Source organism: Rhipicephalus sanguineus, chromosome 4 (genome assembly GCF_013339695.2).
Source record: "Rhipicephalus sanguineus isolate Rsan-2018 chromosome 4, BIME_Rsan_1.4, whole genome shotgun sequence".
Taxonomy (NCBI): Eukaryota; Metazoa; Arthropoda; class Arachnida; order Ixodida; family Ixodidae; genus Rhipicephalus; species Rhipicephalus sanguineus.
In genome coordinates, this window is record NC_051179.1 from 175,800,247 (window position 1) to 175,815,251 (window position 15,005).

Below are 15,005 nucleotides of genomic sequence, written 5' to 3' on the forward strand. Positions count from 1 at the left end.
CACATACTTGTCCTGTCTCTTTAACGCTGTTTTAGAGGGGAAGCTCCTCTTAGTCTAACCTTGTCACGTCTCCGTTGTCCGGCGTAACCACCTTTGCAAAGCGCCCACTACTTCGTCTTTGCGAACCTCCCACTACGACCCATCACCGATCCTTTGCACACTGCCCACTACTTCGTCTTTGCAAACATCCCACTACGATCCATCACCGATCCATTACTTCACCGACCATAAAGCCGTTATAATGAAGGGGGAATGGAAGCCACGTCTAGCTACCACTTACGATTAATACAATTTTTTGTATAAATATATACAGCGTTTGTCACGTCTTTGATGATGTACAGGGCTATCGCTTTGATTACTGCTGGGCGAAACCGCTGAAGATTTCACAGTGTAACCATGATTGCTTCAGGAGCTTCGCCCAAGCTCTTCATCATTCACCCGTGTATATGCTATGAATTTTTTTTCAGTCGTGGCCAATATAGGTTATACGGCCATATCTACGTGTGATATGGTCAACTAAAAGGTGGCTTCGTGGTATAGCATAACAATAGTGTGCTGCGCAGTTGGGCCACATGCACGGAGCGTGCACATTAACAGGTGTTTTGGCGAGACAAGTGAGAAAGAAAACAGGCTGAGGAGAAGTGGAGTGGTTGTCTTGAAGTAACGATATCGATTGCAGCTAATGTTCTTGAGGACCCTAGCGGTCAAGAGGAAACGAGCGAGCCAGGCAACCTCGCATTCTTCTAGAGAATTCCTCCTTCATGGCATACACAAGCGAAGCTAAAAATGACCGTAAAGATAAGAACTACATTCCAGTGTTTTGCGGCGTTGTATCACGGACGCTCTCCGCGCTTGACGACTTGTGCTCTGAAATTGGGAGAGACAGTGATCGAAATTAAAACGCATTGCTGTACATCAGCTGTATAGATTTACTATTGTATTTGATAGACCCACACAATATAGAATTTGCAAAAGCTTTTATTCATTTGGCGAGATATAAAGACTCGCTTTGGCTATGGAGTTTGTGATTTTCATAGAGTTCCTGAATCGTGACAACTCCGCGATCGCCCTTGGCAATATGCATGGCCGAATAATAGCAGGCTGAATAATGCGCATAGCGCTGACAGCATGCGGTAAAGGTTGTCATACGAGCCCATGCTGTCTCGGAATGCACCTGAAATTTGGAAAAAATGGCATGCGTAAGCACATTACCAACCTCAGCTGTTGGACAGTCCTGCTCGGTAAGGACCCACAACTGCTAACCTCGCAATTATGAACTGATCGTCCTAAATTTTGCTTAGTGGACCTCTCACGTCCACTAAGCAAGCACCTCATTACTCTACTGTACCCAGCGAGAAATTTTTGGAAGCAGAACTGCTTAAAGAAATGATCTAGGACTGTTGACAAAGGTTTATTACATGCAAAGCGTTTTCTTTTGGCGAATCGTATCTATCTATCTATCTATCTATCTATCTATCTATCTATCTATCTATCTATCTATCTATCTATCTATCTATCTATCTATCTATCTATCTATCTATCTATCTATCTATCTATCTATCTATCTATCTATCTATCTATCTATCTATCTATCTATCTATCTATCTATCTATCTATCTATCTATCTATCTATCTATCTATCTATCTATCTATCTACGTTTTGGTGATCGCGTGGTCGTTTTACTAACTTACTCCCGTATATACCAGAAGTGCCACGGCATGACACGAATGTGTGACGCGCATAAGAAAAAACGTCATAACATGAATATCATGTATATAACAAGTTGTTGGTATGCTCGTGGTGCTGGTGATGCCAGGTGATGGCAGGTGATGCCAAGAATATCTTGCGTCGCGTGTCATGTACGTCGTGACGTACATTACAACGTGTTGACGCAAGCCTGGTTGTTTCATTAACTTCATGTATACCTAAATTGTCATGGTATTCGATTTCTCATTTCATTTCATTTGTTGTACCCTCAGGGCCAAACAAAGCATTACAGAGGAGAGTGGGCTACAGGTTACTATGAAAAGTTGTACTACACCAGTAACATAATGCAGTAAGGATATAATACTATGAGTGAAAACTCTAAGAAGCTATACAAGGTATGAAGTGAAGGAAGATATACAAGAAATACAAATATAAACATGCAATAAAAACAAGACATAAAGGATATACGGGTAAATAAAATGGCATTCTAATTAAGGATGTTGTTTAAGGCATCACAAAACAAAGAGTTATCCCTAATAGATGCAATGTTTTCGGGAAGGCGGTTCCACTCTAATGGCGTCCGGGGAAGGAATAATTGGCAAAATGTGTTTGCGCTGCTAGAAGGAACATGAACCATCAAAGAACGATTGATGCGACGCGATACATAGTGCGGAGTATGAGTAAACATGTCATGCCATGTTGTATGGTGAAATATTTTATGAGACAATGATAAACGGGAGATTTTACGCCGATCTGCAAGAGCTGAAAGTGATAGGCTAGTTTTCATAGCTCTTACGCTGGAAGCTCTGTTATAATTGGAAAGAATAAAACGGGCAGCGTTATTCTGAACTAATTCAAGTGCGTTAATTAGGTTAGTGTTGCGAGGGTCCCAGACTGATGAAGTATATTCTTATATAGGTTGTATTGAAGTTTTGTAAAGTAATAGTCTTCAAGGGTTGGGAGTATCAAAAAAGTTCCGCCTGGGGTAGCCAAGGGTTCGGTTAGTATTGCTATTACATAGGGAACGTAGGTTACCCAAGGAAGGTTGAATGCGATATTAATTCCTAAGTATTTTTACGAGGTTACCTGGTCTAAAGGAAGGTTACTTAAGTAGTATACCCAAGAGGAGTTAGGTGTCCTAGATAGACGCACAGCTTTACACTTGTTAACATTTAATTCTATTAGCCATAAACTGCACCAGTTAAATAATACGTTGACATCAGATTGTAGGCGACTACAGTCATCGTCTGAAGTAATTTCTGTGAAAATAACGCCATCGTCGGCGAAAAGTAGTTCACCCGAAGAGTAGTAGTTGTGGTAAGATTTGCAACCAGGACATCCCGCGATGCATTTTAGACTGCAGCTAAGAAAACAAGGCTAAATACGAGTCACCTTTCTTTAGAGCATAATGATCCCATCTATGTCAATGAGCATCTCTGCTTAGAAAATAAGATTCTGTTAAGGAAAGCTCGTGAGGGGAAAGCAGAAAATAAATGGAAGATTGCATGGATATTTCAGCACCGGATTCTAATGAGGAAAGCTGAAAACTCGACGGTTGAATAGATTCAGTCTCTTGCCAACCTTGCCGAGATTGTGTAGATGTTCGTATTGAGTCAAGCTCTGTACTGATAAATATGCTTAATCTTTCATATATATAAAAAAAAACAGAACTGTAATAAGTTCTCGGTTTTCCACTGTAAAGTGCGAAGTTTATGCAGGAATTTAAACAATTTGGTCACCTATATAGCACGGCTAGATTCTGTTTTCGATATTATTGCTTTGAGTGAAACATGCTTGAAGGCTGATGAAACAGCGAGCATGCAGGGTTTCAGGCTACTAGCGCAAGCACGCAACTCGCGAGGAGGTGAAATTGCCTTGTTTGTAAGGGACAATACTGCGTGCAATGTCTTGCTTGATGCATCTGTTACCAACACAACTATAGAAACGCTGTTTATCAAAATTGAAAGAGGGCCAGTTATTGGTGTTGTATACCGCCCGCCTGGATCTTCGATCAAGGCGTTCCTGAAGGAATTTGAATCTGTGCTCACGAGAGTTTCCTGCGTGCATTACAATAATATTGTAGTTGTTGGGGACTTTAATATTGACCTGTCTTCCAATACCTCGAATGAATACACGTTCTTCTTGAAATCCTTTAGCTTGCGTAATGTCATAAATGAACCAACGCGTATCACTAGCACGTCATGTATCTTACTGACCATGCCCTTTGAAACGTTGCAAATGCTGTGCATGCTGGTGTGCTTCCTGTTCTGATTGCCGACCACTTGCCTATTTTTCTTACCCTAAAAATTGATCCTCTCAATACCAAACTTTCTAGGGAAAAAGAAACTACAAAGATTGACTATACGTTACTACGAGACAAAATAAGTCAAATCAATTTTTGCGGTATGTATGATGCGGACGTAATTACAGAATACAGTAATTTCATGTGCTCTGTTAAAAATGCCGCGTAACTAAGTACCACACAACTAGTACCAAATATGCCAAGCCTCTACGCCCTTGAATGACACCTAGTGTTCTAGAAATATTGCAACAGAAATCAGGAGTTCCTTGTACGAATACAACCGATGAGCGAAGCTCCTATGACACGGGGCGCAAACGACTATGTACGTTTTGAAACTGTTTATTGCGCCGCGTGCCTTGTTTTTTGCGCAACGCGCGGCGTTTGGCGCGCGTGCCTTGCGCCGCGCGCCTTTTTTTTTATTGCGGTATCAAATATATGGACAGTCTCAACTGGTTTTCGCCGTCGCCGTCATGTCCTGTACGCATTCCTAATTGCAAAGATTCCCCGCGCATTGTATGTTCTACCCCGGGTAAAAGCGCGCGAGCGGGGGTGACGAACGCGGCCGAAGCAGAGATAAAACGAGCCGGTCCATTTCCGTCGCTCGGAGGGTGCATGCAATACGATCAGCCCGCTCGGGAGGCGTGCGGTCGAAGCAGACACGAAACGCCCGCCCCACCCTTCTTTAACGACCATGGAAAGACGCGAGGGGGGAGGGGTGTCGCGCGAGCAGCAACTTTGAACCTTGAATATATGGGGGCGGTCGCGATCGCTGGCACGCGCGCTATCTCGACAGCCATCACAGCGGGCGACTCGTATAAACTTCTACGTGCTGCGCTCTCAACGCTAATGACTATGCGGACAGAGCATCTCTCCCTGGAGCGGCCATTTCTACCAGCGTTTTGGAGTTACGTGAGATCGGATACAAGACAGTTAGCTGCCAGCCTCACTTCGTATAACGCTACAATTTGTTGTTATCGCATTCATTGCTTTGCCCTTACGGTGAGACTATGACTTTTTGTTTTGCGCCGCGCGCGGCGTTTCATTAGAGAGTTTTAGTGCTGGGTTCCCGCGGGCTTGGGGGCGCGCGGGCCCTTGCGCTCTTTTGTATTCTCGGTGGATGCGGCTGGGAGTACAAAGGAACGCAAGAGCGTGCGTACGCAGGTGGCTTGGGGTCCCCAGTGCTAAAACTCTCTATTGTCTTTTTGCGCCGGCGCCGCCTCTATGTTGCAGGGAGCTTCGACGGCGACGGCGGGGTGCATGCCTAAGAAGCTTCGCTCCTAAAGAGACCATTGGTACCACAAGTGGAAGCAGCAGAGAAGGAATGCCTATTACTAAAATCAATTCGAATATTACAGGAATACGTCAGGTCTCGTTGATGAGGAAACGAAAAAAAGAATACTATGCTAAGCTTATCGAAGAGACTGAGGGCAACACCAAGAGAACTTGAAAGATAGCAAAAGCCGCAGTCGGCCTTGACTCGGACAAACGTGTACTGCCTGATGATATAACTCAACACACGGTGGATAGCCTTAACAATCATTTTGTAGACGTCGGGCGTGCTTTGGCTGCTCAGTTTCCCGACACTAAAGATCACATGCGTCCCAAAAGACCAGTTTCGGATAGTTTCGCCATGTTTGAGATAACAATGCCCCATATCGTGTCGATAGTAAAAAATTACACCATTTCCCGCTAAAGGGGACCATGAGGCGATGCGAAGCCGGAACACTTGCACGATCGCGTTCCGTTGGCGTTCGTTGGGCATGCTACCGACCTCGCGTCGTGGAACGCGAAGAGGAAAGCTACGCGCGTCTTGTCTTCCCTCTAGCCTGGCCGTTAATTCTCACAGGGCGAGCGGGGAACGCGGTCGACAGGCGTGCGAGAGGGGGGCAGCGTAGGAGAGGAGAGAGAGGGGGAGGGGACGCGCATGTGCTGGCGCTCATCGCGGCGTTGCGCAGGAAAGAATCTCGGCATGTCTAGCCCGCGGTTCAGAGGAAGTGTGGAAAGGGGGAGGATAGCTGGGAAGTGGAGAAGGGTAGGGAGGAGGGGAGAAGGTAAGTGGAGAGGGTGAGTGGAGAGGCGGAGAGGGTGAGTGAAAGGGAAGAGGGTAAGTGGAGAGGGGAGAGGGTGAGTGGGGAAGGAGAGATGGGATGTGGACAGGAGTGGTGAGGGAAGTGGAGAGGAGGTGTGTGGAGAGGGTATGCGCATGCGCAGTAAGGGTGATCACGCCGCACACCACCACCACCACCACCGGTTTACACTCCGCTATAAGATGCTTCGCATCTAAAAACTAGACTCCAATAAAGCGGCTGGGCTCGATACTGTTACAGTTAATATAATAAAAAATAACATAGACATTCTGGCAGACAATTTGCTGTACATGTTTCAACCATGGCAGGACTGGTATATACCCAAGTGAGCTTAAGTTGGGCAAAGTCGTCCCTGTATACAAAGATGGAGACCAATCAAGTGCCTCAAATGACAGGCCGATATCTGTGTTAAATGTAATTAATACAATGTTTGAAAAAATACTATCAGCGCAGATAACATAATTTGCATCCAAGCATAATATAATTTGCTCAAACCAGCATGGTTTCCGAGTACACACATCTACATCTACTGCAGTTTTGGTATTAACCCAACAAGTTAACAAAGCCTTGAACAACAATAAGATTGCCGTTGTAGTTTTCCTAGATATAAGGAAAGCTTTCGATTCCGCCAGCCACGACATCATGTTGAGTAAGCTTCATGACTATGGCTTCCGAGTCAAAATTCACCAGCTTTTCAAATCCTACCTATCGGACCGGCACCTACGAGTAGTGATGGATGGTGTCGTGTCCTCTACTCAGTCAATAGTCTCTGGGGTACGACAATGCTCAGTTATTGGACCGAATCTTTTTTCCCTCTATGTTATCGATTTCCCCTCCTTCCTACTATACTCGGAAGCTTTAATGCACACAGACGATACGGCAATAATCTTGGTTGGCGACAGCTTAAGTGATATCAATGGTAAAGTTAACGAAGAGTTACGGATAGTACATTTATTGTTTAAACGAAGCCACCTAAATATTAACAGAGATCAAACTAAATACCTGGTCTTTCACTCTGGGAAGAAACCACTCGATTTTGCAAGGTCCAGCTTGGTTCTAGATACTGCACTGCTACAGCGAGTAGCCTCGTTTAAGCACTTAGGTGTCATGTTTGACTCGGATATGAACTGGAAATCGCATATAGAAAAGACATGCTGTAAGCTAGCATACGGTTGTCACGTGCTACTAAAAGCCCGTAAATGTTTGGCGCAATGATTCTGCGCATTCTATATTTCGCATTCGTGCACAGTCGCTTCAGCTACTGTAAAGCATCATGGGGCAGTACACATAAAACCCATTTAAAATGTATTAGCCGACGGCAAGAGAGGGCAGTTAGGATCAATACATTCTCAAACGGGACGGACACTGCAAAACAACTGTTTCAACTGATGCGTGTACTACCGCTAAACTCTGTTGACGTGTCCAGCGTGCTGATATAGTGCATAGAATACTAAAACGCGATGACCCATTTTCATTAAGCACCTTTGCGTTACCTTTGCGCTGTACAACAGCTGCAGCGAACAACTGCTTTAATTTACCGGTTGCCAGAAGTACCTATAGTCGAAGGCTCATAGAATTTCACGGCGCTCTCATTTGGAATGTCATACCGACTGATCTGAAAGCGGCGAATAATTTTTCAATGACCATCAAGGACTTCATGCGAAGTTTCTATGTGTTACAATTGTATAGGTGGTTAATTTGTGTGCTGTTATTCCATGCATAATTGAATCATGTGTTTTTTAAATATTTGTATCGAGTTTGTTGTCCTTTGTCGCTGTTGTAACCGCTTGCGCAATTACGTAGGCATGTCACACAATTGCTCCTGCTACTAGCCAGTTAGGATATGGGACCAAACAAGTGTTTGGGAAGTTGTACAGCGAAAGCTGTTATGAGATCATTTCAGCGGCCGTTTTTGGCGCCGTATTTGTTCGTTGCCGCCGCCGGTGTCCGTAACCACTATCGCGCGAAAGAAGAAAGAAAAAACGGAATAATAAAAAATTTCCAGGATGGAACGGTGTTCGAACCTGGGCCCTATACTTGGGAGCCCAGTATTCTACCTCAGAGCCATGCGGGTGCTTAAAACTGCTCTGCAAAAAGACACTATACAGGCTTCATGTCGGGAAGAAACCACATTACTATATGTAATATAGCGTGGTAGAAGAATAAAATAAGAACCAGGCGTCACCCAACGCGAATACTGTAATCAGGCGTCACACAATGCCAATTGCGCAACGAGTAGGTTGCTTAATGCTTCCAACTCATTACGAAGGGCTCTGCCATAATTCTACATCGTCATTAGGCACAGCATCAACAAAGTGCGCATAATGCCTTACATGTGTTTAGCGGGTACCACGGCTCTCCGTAGATTGAAGAAAAATGGCATAGTGGCTGCTTCCGTACTTCACAAAAATTACGATGACTTATAAAGTAGTGGGTTCCTCGCACGTGCACTTGTATTGGTTGCCAAAGAAGCCTATAAGCCCATGATCCATTACCTCAGGGTCTCAATAAAGTTCTTCCCCCATCTCTCTCTTTCTCGCATCAACGTATGTTATAGTACAGCATGGCTGGAGTGTGAAATAGCGACCGGGCTCACCCAACGCGGATTATGTAACTGGTGGGCCGTTTAAAGCTTCCAACCCATTACAAAGGGCTGAGCCATAATTCTTCATCGTCATCAGTCATCGCGTCAACAAAGTCCACATAATGCCTTACAGACGTGTAGCTGGTACCTCGCTTTTCCGCAGAATGACGAATAATGGCGTAGTAGGTGCTTCCCAACTTCAAAAAAAAATTGTTATTTATTGTGATTTATGGCGTAGTGGGTACCTTGCTAGTGTAGTTGTATTAGTAGCCTCAAGAAAGTTTACAACGGGCTCTAGAAACGCCGCTCTTGCAGTTTTCGCTGTGACTGTGCTGCGCTTTCAGCGCAGACCTGGCGTTTTTTTTTGTTACGTGGATTTGAAAGTTACAATTAAAACATGTCTATTACAACATGTCAATCATGCTGCACATGAAATGCATGTTACGATTGTCATGTTAGCACCTGTCGTTTATGCTCGTCGTACAGTCATGCCGTGCCAATTTTAGTGTATCATGCTAGCGAAACGGGCGCGAGCTCTCCATGCGCGTGGCATTTATATCACGTTCACCATAGCATGCATGTCGCGATTTTCATGTTACCACCTGTGATTCATGTTTTTCATACAGTCGCGTCACACAATGCCAAATTTGGTACATGCCAAGATAGCGAAACGGCCGCAAGCGCACCATGAGCTTGACATGTAAATCATGGCCTACACGACATGCATATTATGATTTTCATGTTGTCACTTGTCAGTTATACTTGTCATACAGTCACGTCACCAAATACCACTTTTGGGGTACACCGAGCTAGCGAACCGGGCGCCAGTGCCCCATGAGCGTGGCATGTAACTCATGCTTCACATGAAATGCATGTCATCATTGTCATGTTACCACCTGTCGTTTATGCTGGTCGTACAGTCATATCATGCAATACCAATTTCGGTGTTTCTCAAGCTAGCGAAACGGCCGCGAGTGCACCATGCGCGTGGCATGTAAATCATCTTCTACATGACACGCATGTCGTAATTTTCATGTTACCACCTGTGATTTATGTTCTTCATAGTCACGTCACGCAATACCAAATTTGGTACATGTGAAGATAGCGAAACGGCCGGAAGCGCACCATGAGCGTGGCATGTATGTCATAGCGTACATGACACGCATGTCATGATTTCATGTCACCACCTGCCATTTATGTTCGCCATACAGAAATGCTTCGTCGTACCATTGTTGGTATATAACCATATATTTAAATGGTCGCGAGCGCCCCGAGACCATGCTATGTAAATGATGCTGTGTACATGACATGCGTATCATTATTTGCACGATAGGACCTGTCACTTATGTTTGTCAGACAATCTTGTCACGCCATACCAGTTTTGGTTAACGAAACGGCCGCCAGAGCACCAAGACCGTGGCATGTAAATAATCTCATTGATGACATGCCTGTCATAATTTTCATGTTATTACCTCTAATTTATGTTCGTCATACAGTCATTTTGTGCCATAGGAATTTTGGTACACGTCTCATTAACCAATCTGCCAGGAGAGCACAAACTCGTAGGCGGCTAGATAGATAGATAGATAGATAGATAGATAGATAGATAGATAGATAGATAGATAGATAGATAGATAGATAGATAGATAGATAGATAGATAGATAGATAGATAGATAGATAGATGCGCTCAAAGTCGCGAAGTTCGTTAAGAAGTGTTTTGTATTAAAAAAAAGGTGAGTCTTAGAAATTACTTGTCAAGGATGACTCCTGTTGGCCGTCCCATTTGCTTCAATTGACTCCGCCATATTGGTCACCTGCCCGCTGTAGCAACAACCAGTGGTACTGGTATCAGATATTCTCTTAGCACAAGCGTCGCCCAGAGATTGATCATGTACGCTTTCAACCTGACCGCGAACCACCTCAAGCCACGAGTGACGACGTTCCTTCCGTGCCGTATAGTCGTCGTTCACCATCCCCGCATGGACGTCAGTCCTATTCGCCGCTGTCCCGTCGCCCATCATCTCGCTCGGGCGAATTCCGCCGTCCAGCGTCACCGACAGAAAGCCTGCTCGGGAAAAACTAGATGATGCAGCTCCCGGAGGTGACGCTGCATCGGCCACTTGCCCACCAAATTCTCTGACCACACTGCAGATTAGACGGAACCTTATTGATGTTAAAGTGGACGACGCACTCGTTCTTGCTCTTGTGAAAATAAGGGATCACCTATCGGTGATGAATTCGGAGCTTCGTGGCCGCCTTAAGCAATTAAGAAAGCTTTAACGCCCCTCACGGTACCCCTTGTCCAAGTCGCTAACGGTGGACCGTTTCCCGTGCTTGAGATGTGCTCCGCGCGTATAAGTGTTGCTGACCGCTCCACAACCGTACTGTTTGCCGTGCTCGAGAAATGCTCCCATGAACTTATCTTTGGTATGGACTTTCTATCCGCCCACTCTTCCCTGATGAACTGTGGAACCGGCTTGCTTCAGCTTGACTTACCGTGTTACTATGACGCTCCACAGCCACCTTAGCCGCGTCTGTGTTCTGTAGATTACGTTAGCCTTGCATCTCAAGCAGTTACGTATGTGAACCTGAGGTCTTCCCTTCCCATTACCGTCGGCGATTACACGTTGGCACCTATTGCTGACGTCCTGCTGTCCAGAAATGGTTCCCTACCGCCCACACCTTTACATTTACAAATAATCGAACGTCCCTCCAGATACTGAACTTCAGATGGTGCACGCAACTTATTCCAGATGACATGATTCTGGCCAACGTGTCTTCTATCAAAGGTGCTATTTCTTCGTTTGCTGCCGACGCTTCTGTGTCCTCTGCTCTATCCTCCTCAGCACAGAGCACAGCCGATGGCAACATTGGCAAAATGACCTCCTTCCAGCACAGACCGCCGATATCTGGCCCATGCTGAATACTTTCCCCTTACCCCCGTGAGGAGTAGCAGGCTAGAACCCGCTTTCCAGGCCGACCTCTCCTCCTTCTTCTCATTAAAAGCATCTTCTTCTTCTTCTTCCTACCGCGACATCTTTGATTTTGATGACCGCCCTTTGGGTCAGACGGCCCTTGTCACTCATAAGATCGACATTGCAGACGCCAGCCCAATCCGACGACGTCTCTATCCGTAAATCATGCTGAGCGACAAGTAAAAAAAAATGCTCACAAAATACGTCATCGAACCATACTCCATTACATGGGCGTCGCCGGTCGTTCTAGTCAAGAAGAATGGAAGCTGGCGCTTCTGTGTAGTCTACCGTCACTTAAACAAAGTAAGACGCAAGGACGTCTACCCACTGCTGTGGATTGAAGACGTTCTCGTCTGCTTACACGAGTCTACCTACTTCTCATCTATCGAGCTGAGATCGGGATACCGGCAGATTTTTGTCGATAATCAAGACCGTGAAAAGGCCGCGTTCATTACACGGGACGGACTTTTCAAGTTAAAATTATGCCATTAGGGCTGTGTGACGCCCCAGCTACATTCGAAAGGATGATGGGCTCCCGGCTTCGTGGATACAAATGGTCAACGTGCCTTTGCTATCTGGATGACGTCATCGTATTCTGACCCACATTCGAAAGCCACCTTAGCCGCTTGAAAGCTGTTCTTGACATTTTCCGAACAGGCCTTCCACTCATCTCTTCCAAATGTCGTTTTGGCCGTGGGGAAAAAGCTGTGATTGGTCACCTTGTAAGTGCTCGAGGCGTGCCACCTGATTCCGCCAAAATTCGAGTCGTCAAAGATCTCCTGATACCACGTTCCGCGAAAGATGGACAGAGCTTTGTCGGCCTCTGCTCTTACTTTCGACGTCTTGTCAAGAATTTTGCCGAGATTGCCCGCCCCCTCACGGAACTCCTGAAGAAGGGCGTGCCATTTTACTGGGGTACCGACCAAGCAACTGCATCTGCACACTTACAACATTACTTACCTCGCAACTCCACGAAATGTTACAGGGGTGAGAGTATAAAAGAAAGAATTATATTTACAAATTATACAAGGAGAGGTAGAAGCAGCTACAGCCAAGATGGCGGAACAGCAACAACATGAGCGCTGTTGCATTCATCGTCTTTATCGTCTGTTTGGTGGATTCTTGTTCCTGATGGCGTTTAACATGGAAAATAAAAACAACAAAGTACCGAGGAACGATCCTCCGCACCTGAGGCAACAGAGCACGTTGGTGAATTGTAGTCGTTAGCAGTACCGTATTGTGAGCGATTAGAAAGAAAACATGCGACCCATTTTAATATATTAGCGTCAAGAGTCAATGTTCGTAGTTTGTGAATTAGACGTTCATTACAGACTTTATCGAATGCTTCAGAGAAATATGAGAATATGCAGCCAGCGTGTGATAAACGATCAAGAATTCAATGCAAATGATCAGTGAAAGATACGAGTTGATTCCACATGAGTACAATTTCCTAAAGCCGTGTTGTGCAGGGGCAAAATTATCTTCATGAAAGTCGTTATCTTCAAGAAAGTCGACGATGCTTTTGAATATGAGAGGTTCGGGCAGTTTGCAGCACGTGCTGGTAAGAGAAATTGTGCGATAGTTAGTTGCTAAGTGTTTGTTACCTAATTTATATAGAGAGGAACTACTTTCCCAAACTTACATTAATAAGGTAAAACGCCTGTGTTGAGCGACTGGTGAACAATTTTGGCTAGTATAATAAAACTATCCGCAGAAGTGATTTTTCCTATAACTCAGTGTTAATTGAATCGAAGCCTGATGGATAATTGTAGTCGAGCTTGTGAATAAGTTTAGCGAAGCCATGTGTATCAATTATTACTGGGAACATCGCATGGTGATCTATAGTTGTATTATTTTTTTCCTTGTCCTCCGCCATAGACATTTGCTCACTACATGTAATCGCTTCGATCGAAACGTGGGTTTCGAATAGCGTTCTGAAATCTTTGGCAACGCCCATCGTTTCACGATTTATACGCAAGGCAGGGCTGTGCGTCGTGGAGGCGGCGTTCTACTCTCCATCTCTAATGACATCCCTTCTTCGCGTATTTCTGTCACTACTGACATCAAAATTGTTTGGGCATCAATTAATACTAAGAGCGGAGCTCTTTAGGCTTTTCGTTGCGCCGGCTAATGCGAACTGTAATTATCATCATCACGAACCGGTGCGCGCTCACTTCGTCCTTTTCAACTACTACTTCGCTCCACCACACTAGGTGCACCGATTCCCCGGCGTGGCCTGTAATAACCCTGATGGGCGAGAGGAGAGAACGGGTACAGAGAGAGAGGGAGGAAGAAGCAGAGAGGCAGAAAGGAAGATATAAAGAAAGAGAATATCATGACGAAAAAAAATTCGGATGAGGGGTGGGATTCGAACCCGCGTACCCACAATCCAAAGGCGAGCGTCCTAACCACTCGGCTATCCAGGCACGCTAGCAGAGCATAGCATAGACTTCTATAGTACAGCAAGATGGCGGGAAAGCGAAGTGAGACTGATGGAGGAGAGAAAGGAGGAGGGGGAGAGTGAAGCATAGCTTAGAGAGAAAGAGAGAAACAGAGAGCAAGAAATGGAAAAGGGGAAAAAGAGAAAGAATATGGACACAAATATAAAGAGAGAGAAAGAAAAAGAAAGGGATAAATAAATAGAGAAATAAAGAAATGCAAGAAGGCGAAAAATAGAAAGAGTGAGAAAGAGAAAGAAATACATAGAGAGAGAGAGAGAGATATAGAAATAAACACAGACAAAAGGACATAGAATAAACAGATAGATGAAAGAAAATGAAAGAGAGGAAGAAAGAAATGGAAAAATAAAGAGAAACAAATAAGGCCACCCAGCTCCGCACTCCCTTCAGGCTTGGCACCACTAGTGCGAAGCATCGCGTAATAACTAGTCACGTCACTAAAGCCACGTAACACTCGCGTGACTAAGATCACATGGCATGACGTAACTAGCCACGTGACGAGAATCATGTAAGATCATGTAACTACTCGCGTTACTAAAAATCACGTACTGAAAATCTAGTCACGTGACTAAAAAATTGCGTACCATTTTGTCACACGACAAAAATCAGGCGACACCGCGTAATAACTCGTCACGTGACATGTCCCAGCCATAAACCACGTAACAACTAGCCACGTGACATGCTCCGACCAAAAACCACGGAACAGCTAGTGAGGTGACTACAATCACATCACGTAACTGGTAGTCACGTAACATGTCTTGCCAAGTCTAGGCATACTTATACTACTAGCAAAAATTTGGCAATACTACCAAAACTTAGCTAGGTCGAACACTAGCTCCGCTGAGGGTTCCTGCCTTGCGCCACTAGTGCAACCTGTGAACTGCCAGAA